The 12,358-nt window shown below is 41.5% G+C and overlaps 1 protein-coding gene across 4 annotated transcripts in view; it reads left to right on the top strand.

Annotated features, from left to right (window-relative positions):
• The first annotated feature begins 9,753 nt into the window (after window positions 1-9,753).
• Window positions 9,754-12,358, top strand: part of ERG (ETS transcription factor ERG) — a 218,366-nt gene continuing 215,761 nt past the window's right edge. Inside the window, exon 1 of one of the 4 annotated variants that reach the window (XM_014575429.3) lies at window positions 9,754-10,278. The gene's annotated coding sequence lies outside the window, so the exon portion shown is untranslated. Of the gene's footprint in view, window positions 10,279-10,640; window positions 10,660-10,980; window positions 11,233-12,358 lie in introns of those variants that run through there. The other 3 variants (XM_014575421.3, XM_014575424.3, XM_075911963.1) reach the window with 3 other exon arrangements.

Below are 12,358 nucleotides of genomic sequence, written 5' to 3'. Positions count from 1 at the left end.
GTGCCATTCAATTTTCCATTTGAATGTCAATAGCCATAGTAGCATAACTAGACATAGATATACAAGGGCCATCACAGTTGTTGAATTAAGGACCTTACAGTATTCTGCACTGTTACAACTCATGCAGCCCAACTGACTACAATGGTGATTGCACAAGTCATTGCAGAATTTGGATTGACATGTCTAGGCAAACTTTGTGTTTTATACAGTGTCTACCCCACTCTGTACAGATATCACAGACTGAGGCCTAAAGCCAATTCTGATAACTATTCTATCGTCTGACCTGCATAACACAGACCATAGTATCTCACCAGCTAACACTTACATTCTGGCTTTTATCTTGTAATATTGTTCATTGCTATTGCACTCTTTGTAATATAGATACATCATTAAGGGCCTGATTCTGATCTGCATCCCACACATGCAGAGCTCCCCCCCCACCCACAAAAAGACTGTACAAATATGAGAATTTCTCATCCACCTGCATGCAAAATTGCAGTTGCCCTGAGATCTTGTCATCCTCCACGGGTCATATTTTGACAGGTTATTATGTTTAACACAGCTATCTGCGTGCTTAAACAAAGTGAGGGTGATTTTGGTCTGAAGTACCTGTTCTTGTATATCTATCTGAAAACAGAGTATAGGGAGCATATTTCCTGAGTGTAATATTAAATGTACTTTTTGAATAAACAATGCTCACATTCAGAATCAGTGAGGAGCTGTCTGCATACAAGTGACTTTAAACATTCTCCAGCTAATTCAGAGATCCAAACACAAACCCGTGCTTAAGGACATCACATAGATTTGTGATACTTTGAGACTATAAGCCAACAAGTGACTTATGCTGCTGCAACATATAATTTTTTCACCAGTGACAGAAGAGTCTTCATTTAATAGCTAATCTAATCATAAACCAGTACAAAATAATGTTACAAATTAAATACATTCTTTATGTTCATTAGTTCAGAAAATCATGCATGAAAGAATTTCATTAGAACACACATTACTTATACTAAAGAAAACTGCAATTTATTGTGGCATGACTCAGTAAAATGAAGGGAATGTGACACAGGTTGAATAGTGAGGTATGCATAGATAGAATGTTCTTGAAAAAAACCTCCTTCGTGGTCTTACTTCACTGAGCTCTATGACATGTCTCCAAATGCTGCTATCAAAGCATCAAAAAGTTAGCATGTAACTTTGTGAAATATGTATATTACACATATATAATATAATTCAGGAAATATGTAACTAATGACCACTATAGTCACAAATTTGATATGAAAAGTATGTCTGGCTATATATATATATCATACTTTCCCCCCACCCACCCCAGTTCATACATTGTATATCTTGGCTAAGCTCTATGTAGCCTGAAGTTTTGGGCAAAGATTGTTGATTCCTCCAATAATAATCTCAGTTATTATTCTGCTTTACAATAAAGTCAGTCAATAAATGACTTGGAAGTCTGTACTGGATTAACAAGACAGATGTAGCACAAGACAGAACAAAGCTATGTAAATACAGATCTGTACACAGACATAAAAATAAGTAAAACGCTGATCATATATGCTAGAAACCTGGCTACTGAAACCCCATTTCCTGAAAATTCATAGAATCAGAATCACAGAACACTAGAACTGGAAAGAATCTTGAGACCCAGTACCATCTAGACCATCCCTGATAGACATCTATCTAAATATCTCCAGAGATGGAGATTCTACAACCTTCCTAGGCAACTTATTCCAGTGTTTAACCACCCTGACAGCTTAAAAAGTTTTTCCTAATGTCCAACCTAAACCTCCCTTTCTGCAGTTTAAGCCCATTGCTTCTTATCCTGTCCTCAGAGGCCAAGGAGAAATTTTTTTCTCCCTCCTCCTTGTGACACTCTTTTAGATATCTGAAAACCACTATCATGACCCTCTCATGTCTTCTCTTTTCCAAACTACACAAGGCCAGTTCTTTCAGTGTTCCTTCATAGGTCATGTTCTCAAGACCTTTAAGTGTTCTTGTTGCTCTTCTCTGGACCTTCTCCAATTTCTCCACATCTTTCCTGAAATGTGGTGCCTAGAACTGGACACAATACTCCAACTGAGGCCTAATCAGTGCAGAGTAGAGCAGAAGAATGACTTCTCGTGTCTTGCTCACAACACTCCTGTTAATGCATCCCAGAATCATGTTTGCTTTTTTGGCAACAGGGTCACACTGTTGGCTCATATTTAGCTTGTGTTCCCCTATGACCCCTAGATCCCTTTCTGCAGTACTCATTCCTAGACAGGTGCTTCCCATTCTGTATGTGTGAAACTGATTGTTCCTTCCCAAGTGGAGTACTTTGCATTTGTCCTTATTAAACTTCATCCTATTGACCTCAGGCCATTTCTCTAGTTTGTCCAGATCATTTTGAATTATGACCCTATCCTCCAAAGCAGTTGCAACCCCTCCTAGCTTCCTATTATCTGAAAACTAAATGAGCATATTCTCTCTGGCAATATCTAAATCGTTGGTGGATACTGAACAGAACCAGTCTCAAAACAGACCCCTATGAAACCCCACTTGTTATGCCCTTCCAGCAGGATTGTGAATTGTTAATAACTACTCTCTGAGAAGTTATTCACAGTCTCAGAGAAGCAGCCATGTTAGTCTGTAACTTCAAAAAATGAGTGGTCCTGTAGCACCGTGGAGCCTAACAAATAAATATAGTATCATGAGCTTTTGTGGGTACAACCCACTTCCTCAGATGAGCAGAGTGGCAGATCTGCCAGACAGAGGACTGTCTAGAATTGCATCATCACTTTTATGTCCTTATTGGAATAAAGACCATAGACTTGAAGGCATAATGTAGTTAATAGTGGGAGAACATAGGGATTATAGTAAATAGAGGAGCAGATTAATTTAAGGAAGAGAAAAGATCCTGATAGTACATTTATTTAAATTTTAGAAAAATTATATGTATGTGCATATTGAATCTTTGTTCAGTTTAGCTTTTATTAAACCATGGTCTTTTCAAAGGTCATAATAGAATCAAAGGCAATGGAAAAAGAATAAAGTATATGTGCAAAAAGTCAGCAAGTAACCTTGCTGTACCTAAGATTATTAGTTGTTCTTTATCAAACACTTTAGAAACAGAAATTTTTAAGAAGTCAGAATTTCCCTTGCTTTACTCAGGGTATGTCTACACTACAGAGGTTTTTTTTCTTCGGAAAAACGTCTGTTTTTCTGAAAAAACTTCAGTTACAGCCACACTGCAAACACATTCTTTCAAAAGAAAATCAAAAGAACAGAGGGGTTTTTCCAACATTGGTAATCCTCATCCTAAAGCGTGTGTAGACGGGGAAGAGGGAATTATTTCGAAAGAAGAGAAAAGAGGAAAAAACACAGGTGGCCTGGTGGCCACTCCATCCATAGCAATCACAGTTGAAATGCGAGATAGTGTCCACACTGAATGGACATTATCTTTCAAAAAAGCACATAGCTTTTTCAATGTGCTTGTGCAGTGTGGACGCTTTCTTTCAAAATAAGTTTTTTCGGAAAATCTCTCCCCGAAAAGCTTCTTATGAAAGAAGCCTGCAGTCTAGATGTAGTCTCAGATAAGGGCAAGTTAAGACCATTTATATATAAATGCAAGTTCAAATTCTGTGTTATTAAATAAACTCACACTTTAAAACTTGTGATTTGAGTCTTTATGGGCTGAATCTTCAAATGTTTCTGGAAGTTTATTCATCTTTTGTCTCCTTTTTAACTTTTACCTTGTGGTTAACAAAGTTAATACATCTTAAAAAGATGCAACCAGTAATCAGTGTTTCTTCAATGATTCATTGGACTACAGACAATTATTTCTTCAATCCAGGGAATGATGCATGTAAAATGCTGGTTTGAAACTGGGGACGAAGGAAATGGTTTGTATAAAATAAGGAATTGCACAAGCAGTTACCCTCAGAGTCAAAGTGAAAAACAACTCAATTTTCCCCCCAAAAGGTTGCTGAGCTTGTTTTATTCATTATTCTTGTTTTCGTGAATCTGCTCTTCTTAGTTCTAGCTAGGTTGGAAGTGCCAAAATATCACAAGTGGGCTATGTCTACACTGGCAGCTTCTTGCCGAAGAACAGCCTTTCTTCTGCAAAAACTTGCTGGCTGTCTACACTGCATGAGCATTCTTCCAGAAGTAAATTTACAGTATAGCATTGTAAAACAGGACTTCTTCCGGAAAAGTTATTCCTCTCCCCACCAGGAATAAGCCTTCTTGCGCAAGAGCTCTTTCAGAAGAGGGGAGTGTAGACAGTCAACATGAATTTCTTGTGCAAGAAGCTCCTATGATTAAAATGGCCATCAGAGCTTTCTTGCGGAAAGAGTGTCTACACTGCCCTGGATGCTCTTGAGCAAAAGCACATGCCAGTGTAGACGCTCGCTTGTGGAAGAGTTTTTGCACAAGAACTCTTCCGCAAAAGAGTTCTTGCGCAAGAAGCTGCCAGTTTAGATGTAGAAGAGTTGTTTACATCAATGGTTCTCAACCAGTGGTACACATACCCCTGGAGCATATGCAGACATCTTTCAGGGACTACATCAAATCATCTAGAAACTTGCCTCGTTTTACAACAGGCTATATAACAAGCACTAGCAAAGGAAATACAAACTAAAAGTTCATGCAGACAATGACTTATTAATACTGCTCTATTTTACTATATCAGTGTTTTTCACTTGGAGGGTCGTGATTTATTTTATAATTATATGGTAGCAATGAGAAAGTAAGCAATTTTTCAGTAACTGTGATGTCACACTTTTGTATTTTTATGACTGATTTTTGTAAGCAAGTAATTTATAAGTAAGGTGAACCATGGGGAATGCAAGACAAATCAGACTCCTGAAAGAGATACAGTAGGCTGGAAGGGTTAAGAGACACAGATTTACTTGACAGTTGTAACTCAGATTTCTGATTCAGGAGATTTAGATCACTTAGAAAATGTTCATGGAAGCATCCCAACTTCCAGATTATTTTCCAAACTAAACTTCTGAATCTTCTGAGGTTATTCCATCACTAGTCTGGGGCCTAATCCAAAGCCTCTTGAATCATAGAATTATAGAATACTAGGACTGGAAGGGACCTCGAAAGGTCATCGAGTCCAGTCCCCTGCCCTCAAGGCAGGACCAAATACTGTCTAGACCATCCCTGATAGACATTTATCTAACCTACTCTTAAATATCTCCACAGATGGGGATTCCACAACCTCCCTGGGCAATTTATTCCAGTGTTTGACCACCCTGACAGTTAGGAACTTTTTCCTAATGTCCAACCTAAACCTCCCTTGCTGCAGTTTAAGCCCATTGCTTCCTGTTCTATCCTTAGAGGCCAAGATGAACAGCAGAGTCTTTTTAGTGGGTTCAATGAACATTGAATCAGGCCTTTACAAAGTATTTCCTATTAGTTAAACATAGCTAGCAGCTTGAACAAGGGGGAAAATTACATGAAAATTGGGTTTTTTTAATGGGACATGAGGGTTGCCTATCAGGTTGACATTAGTGTTGTCTATTACAAAGTTAACCAGATGAGGTTTATTTTTCTTTTCTTTAGTAGTCATTAGTACTCTTAACACACAAAGAATCCATCTCTTGCCATTAAAAGTTGTCCTTCTGTAAAACATAATCCCAGTGTTCTTAGGGTTCTGTCAAAGAGAATCAGAGAGATTGTCAAAATGTCCAAATTGTGACTTATGGGAATGTATGAACATTCCAATAGTCATCTTTTTGAATACATTTAAAATAGTTATCTGGCTGTATGTAGAGAGAAGGATATAGGAAAATACTCTGTCTTGCTTTAAATGTCATTTTTACACAAGGAAACCTTTTCTAATGAATGCCATCCATACCTATGAGAGGTGATATTGATAGATGTGTCACCTTTTTATCACAAAATTGCTTGATGTTAGATGTTAGGTTTTATGGGGAAAATGTTAACCCTTTGGATTTGAATGTGGAATGTAACCACTGAAGTTGTTTGTCCTGTATATAGTGGAAAACATGATTTTTCTCATGAAAGTTTGAGTTTCGTGTATAGATGAATGCTGATGGAAAGTGTCTAATGCATATTTTATTTGTAATATACACATCATCCTCATAAATAGCTTTTAAGTTGTATAGATCTCCTTTTCATCTAATGATCTATCTAATGTATTGTAGTACATGAGATAGATCATCTATTTAAAGTCTGTAAATATACAGATTTTACAGCATGGTGAACTGCACAGAGCGGTTAAGTGATTTTCCCAAATCCATATAATAAGGTGGTCACATAATTGGAAGTAGTCTTGGAGCCTTGACATCCCCATTTAATCCCATGTTGCTAGTTCTTAAATACTTGTCAATTTTACAACATTTGAAGCTATCGACGTACAATTAAAGCAGCAGTTTCGGACTTGATTCTGAAATTATTAGGTGATGTTCTTTGGCCTATGCAAGCAGCTGAGCTGTTACTGCTAGTAGCATATGTCCCCAATGACCAGTGATGAAATGGGGAGGCCTCTGAGTTACTACAGAGAATTCTTTCCCAGGTGTCTGGCTAGTGAGTCTTGCCACATACTCAGGGTCCAATTGCTCAACATATTTGGGGTGAGGAAGGAAATTCCCCTAGGTCAGATTGGCAGATGCTCTGGGATCTTGTTTGCGTTTCTTTGCAGAATGGGACATGGGTGTCTTGCAGGTTTAAACTACTATAAACACTAGACTCTTTATAACCTGAAGTATTTAAACCATGACTTGAGGGCTTCAGTAACTCAGGCAGAGGTTAGGTGTCTTATTAGAGGAGGAGGTGGGTGAGATTCTGTGTCCTGCAGTGTACAGGAGGTCAGAGTTGATCATGATGGTCCCTTCTAAATGGCTCTAAACCAGTGTTTGGAAATGTGAACTCTGATCCAATGAACAGTAGGACTATCTCCCACCAGATTAAAGAAAATGGAAATTGGAACAATGATGGAGGTGCCAGTATTCTTTAACTTAGCAGGGCCCACCTCTATTTTCATTTACGCCCTAAACTCCCATTGAAGAAGTATGTGTGGTTAATTCTGTTAAGGTAGTCTATGGATGGAAGCGTGTTCTATTGCGGTTGAGCTAAAGTCTGTAAGCTGTGCAAATAAGATTTTTACTAGACAAACAAAATATTTCAGTTGTCTGTTTTTTGAAACTTCAGCTAATACATCTGCCTACAATGTGGAATGACAATGAAAACCAGTTTGCAAATGTAAACGGAAACCTCCATAATCTTTTTTCATACTGATCAATCTTCACATTAGAGTAGCCATTACACTGCTGGACATTTCCATTTAAGAAAAATTCAGACATATTTGCAGATCACAACAAATTACTCAAGTGTAATTGTCCTAATGACTCTCTAAGTTAAAACTGAAAATATTTTAATAATTCTGATAGAGGTACATATATAGCTTGATCCATTTTTGTAGAAAACTTTGTCAGTAGAGCACAGTGACAGATGTAGAGTATGCTCAATATCATCTTATTCTGTGTGTTATGCAAGTTGTTAGGAATTATGCATTATGCAATTTTATGAAGCAGTTTGTGGTCACCATCGGTTATTGAGAACGTCTGTGTGTACAGAAAAACTATATCTGACATGCTGCAAAAGTTCTAGACAGAGTACCAGTTTGCATGAAAATGTATTATGGCTTTGCCACCATTCTTTGGGAATAAAGAGCACCAAATATTGGATTAATTAGTCTGTTATGAACCATAAAAGCAAATATTTATTTCTTCATTTGTCAGTCTTATGACTAAATATTAGTATTCAGTAGCAACCTATACAAAGTAACTATAAAATCTATAACTACCCAAATATATTGTGCAATTTTCTGTGTTTAAGAAAGATTTTTTTGGACCCTCTTCATGCTAGATTTATGTTCTCTGAAGATTTAAGTATATTAGTGTGGGTAATCTCACTCCATTACCTTCTATAAAACAGGATCTGTGACTTCCTCCCTGGTGTACATTTACCATATCGAAATGGGCTACTATTTTCATATTTAACTCACTGGTAAGTCATAAAATCAGCGCAAGGAGTGTCTGCCCAAAGAACTGAACATACAATATGATAAAAAGGAGCTTTTATTACGAATAACAGTGTTGATGTTATATTAAACACTGAACATTGTCTATTGTTTTGAATTGCAACCCTGTCACCCTCATCCAGCCTCCCTTTCAGCTTTGAAAGAGACCAAATTCAGAAATTTACAAGGCTTTTAAAAAACCTAGATGAAGCAATTAAATCTCCAGATTGGAAGATGTGATCCTTTAAAGGCCCTTTACAGAATATCAAAAGAAAGAGAGGATTATATTTAGCAGGTGTGACAGCCCACGCAGGACATTTCATTGAGAAAGAGCCTGACATTATCCAGTAACAAATACTTAATATAAAACATCTTTGAGGAAGAGGGCTTTCTTTTCTTTTTTGGAGTATTAAGAAATTATAACACTTTGTGGTTCCTTCAAACCTGAAAGGTCCAAATATACATGAGTCCATGGTATGTAAAAAAGCAATAAAAGAGGGGTGAGTTTAAAACAAAAAGACTTTGGTAGAACTGGGGAAAGGAACAGTGGGTGTAACTATTTGCCTTACAGCAAGCAGGATAGCTCTGCATTTTCTTTTCCTGTCTTATTCAGAGACTTACATCAGCACTACCCAAAGCCAGAAAAAATGGACCACAAACTAAGCATCTAACACAAGATATGGCATAGCCTTCTGAATGGAACTTTGGAATCAGATTATTCTTAGTTCCAAGGGAAGTGAGAGTGGCAGACTTAAAAGAACCAGATTATTGACAGCCGCCAAACCAGGTTTGTGTTTGCCTACTCCTCTATGATCATGTGGAAGCATCTTCTTTCTTTCTTCCTTTCTTCCTTCTGTTTTCTGGATCCCCTGAGAGGCAACCTTTCATTACAGAGTGCATTCTGATTGGCATGTTTCTAGCTAAATAATATTTTCAATCATCTGATGTAGAAAACTGGACTTGGTGGCTTTATGGGGAGATGTACCTTAATTTATTCCTTTATTCACCTGTTTGGGGTCCTAAATTGTAATCACTACTTTTTGGTTTTCTTGAAAGAGGTGAATATAATGCCTCAAAGCCCCACATGTTCTTGTTACAAGTCATTAAAGCCATTCAATGGACACTTACCTGTCTGTAACACTAATAAGTGTTCAATAGAAAGAAAGGGACAATTAAATAACTGACAGATAGGTCTAGTCTAATACTTTATTTTGCATTCAAGCTACCCACAAAGATGCATTATCTGATCTCCATGAATTGATTGCAGTGGAACAGGGGTGGGATAGATGTGTCCTGTCCTATTTCACTTTTTGTTTAACTTTTACTTATATTTTTTACTTTCTATTAATGTGATGTGGACACACTGAGAACTGTCCTTTGAGACTTAAATAGTCTAAGCTTACTGTTCTGTCAGTAATTCAAAAATCTGTGGTTTGCTAAAACCAATTTCCCCTCACATGATTAGTCTTGGTGGGGAACGACATTTGTGAGACGTCTGGATGCATGCATTGCCAAGTACCATTTGGCATCTACAGAGTTAAAGGTCCTTGGAACCTATAAGACCTGGTCTAGGCAGTATCTAAAATCAGTACTAGACCCACTTTATTTTTTCCTTAAAAACAGGAAATGGAGCCCTGAAGGCTTTTTAACTGGAGAGAGAGTGGGGAGGGGGCACACTGGCTCTACCCATATCCAGCCCTGAGCCTGACCCAGACTTGGGGGTCTCTCTGTGTGGGTTCCCCCCCATTATTTTGGCAGACTTTTTGGAATGTCTGGGAGCTAAGGGCTTTGCTTCATAGAGCAGAATTCTGAAGCAAGAAAAAGAGAAAGTTATAGACTAAACCACAGAAATGTAAACATGTCTGCAGCTAAAATAACTCCACTTTCATTGAAAACACTCCTCACTCACAATCAGACTTCTGTGTGCTATGCTCAATAAAACTGCCCGTTAATAGTAAGCAATTAATACATTATGTAGCCCTGCTTTAAAAACCGAGACACTTTTAATTATGATTATTGTTATGATCATTAAAGGAGTACTCGATTTTCTTCTTTGCATACTTTGCTCTCTATTCCCACTGGTAGCTGGAGTTACTAGCTGGGAAAGTGCAGGAGAGGTGGCTTTCAGAGCATGAGTGAGAGCACCATGAAATGAACGGAAGGAACATTGCGAAGGATAAAGTAAGGAAAATGCAGTTTCAGCCCGAAGATAAGGGAGAGAAGACACCTCGGTAAGAACCCTTTTAATTTTAAAATGATTTTGTTGTGTTTTTGGGGGGGAACGGGGAGGTGCAGGGTGGAGGGGCAGGTTACACAGTCTACATGACACAGAGGAGACCCTCACGTGGTTTGATGGATTTCCTTCCATTCCTTGTCTTTTTGTCCTGTTTTATGCATCCTTTCCATCGCTGATGCGTCATGCTTGGTTTCTAAAAATCAGTGGACTGTCCTTATCAGGGCTTCCTTCCCTCCACTTCCTCACCTTGACCATCCCGCCGCCTCGCCGAGCCTTTACGTCTACCCTCCTGTCTCGGCAGAAGCGGGACCACAGTGCGACCGGCTGCAATAGTTGCCCAGCACTGCACCCCGCGCTTGTCTTGCCTTGAAGCGAGGTAGCTGTTTTGCACTTTCACGGCTGCGTCCCCTCGGCTCCGGGCTCCGGCTTGTCTGTCACGGCAGCCTTTGCACACACCCCTTCCCTGTACACTTCGCTGGGCTGGCCGGGAGCGAGACCCCGGGCGCCTGCCTGGGTTCTCTCCGCCAGCCCAGGCGAGGCAGTTTTCAGGTCTCGTCCCCCCCTTCCCCTCCCCCCCCCGCCCTTCTGAGCACCGGGCTCCCCGGCTGGAGGGGACCCCCGAGCCCGCTCTCTAGCCCATCCGGTCTCTTCACCCCCTCCCCCGTCCCATGCGCTGGGGCCATGCTCACCCGCGCGCGCCCGGGGCTCGGAGCGCCCGGGGCAGGCGGCGGCGGCGGGGCCGGTCCCCCCGCACTCCGGGCGCTGGGGCGAGCCTGGGCAGTGGCCCTGCTCCATGATTGGAGCAGGAGAGCGGAGCCCGGGGCCCGCGCTCTGGGCCGAGCCCATTCCAGGCGCAGTGAGTCAGTGCAGCCTGCGGCTCCCCCCGGCCACTCGCTCCCTCGCACGCTGGCGGCCGCTGGCCTCTCCCCGCAGCCCCGGACGCGCCCCGGTGAGTCCCTTCCCCGTCCCCGCTCGGGCTGCTGGGCCGGGGGCGCGGCGGCAGCAGCGGGGGCTGGGGGAAGTTTGACAGGGAGCCGGGCGCACTTCCCCTGCCGGCCGGGGCGCGCCTGGCGGGCGCCGGAGGGGCTGGGAGATGCCGGCCGGCCGGGGCTGCACAGCGGGGCCGTGAGGCGCAGGAGCTGCTTGCACTTCCGCTGGGACTAGCGGCTGCTCCCGCCGGCTGGGCTCAGCCTGGCCGCCCTTGCGCTGTGACAGCCCGGCCCCGAGCTGCTGCTCGCCCCGCGCAGGAGCCGCCCGGGGGTGCGCGGGGGGCGGGAGGGAGAGCTGCGGGCACTGGCGGGGGCTGCTTGGGAGCAGGGTGACAGGCTCCGCGGGAAAGTTTCCTGTCCCTGGCATGGGGTGTGTGTCTATGGGTGGGTAACGTTACTTCCCCACCTCTGCGTGTGTGTGCTGGGGGGAGATATTCCGGTGAGGTTAGGGATGCACTACCCACCGGCAGGGTGATAGCTTATTGGTAAAATAAGTGGAGCTTTCCGTGGGGCAGCCGAAAAATGATGCGTGCGCTCGGTGGTTTTTTGCACAAGCCAGAAGGCTTGAATTAAGGTGCTGCCTTGGTTTTGGGTGAATGGCTGTAAGACATCCCCTGGAAGGAGTTTTTATACAGCTGATGTAGATCTCATAGCAGATAGCTGTGAAATAGGCGCCCTCAGCACCTTGCGAAGCTATAGGTGGAATAGCTGCAAGCCAAGTCTTGTCTTTGGAGTTGCTTGTTATTACTGAGGGTGATCCCACTCTTTTCACAGTTTATCTGCTCAAGTACTTGTATGCGTTGAGCATATCAACTTCTAAGCCCTTATTATTTTTAGTTTTCATCATTAGATCTACTGAATAGTAGCAGAAATATAGTTTTATGTCCGCTCTCCCCTCATCTATCCTTTGAAACTTTACTTGTAATGCCTTCATACAGTTTTTTTCTTCCTGGCTGCTGACTTTGTGGCTATTTCCCTATGGTTTTTCCATATTTTGTTCCTTTTGGTAATAGCAGCACCAATATTTTCCCGTCCTCATATAAATCCATGATTCAAAATTAACTGGTACCAATGGTACCTTTTCAG

The sequence above is a fragment of the Pelodiscus sinensis genome, chromosome 1 (genome assembly GCF_049634645.1).
Source record: "Pelodiscus sinensis isolate JC-2024 chromosome 1, ASM4963464v1, whole genome shotgun sequence".
NCBI lineage: Eukaryota > Metazoa > Chordata > Testudines > Trionychidae > Pelodiscus > Pelodiscus sinensis.
Note: the sequence above shows the minus strand (reverse complement) of the source record. Positions and strands in the feature narration are given on the sequence as shown.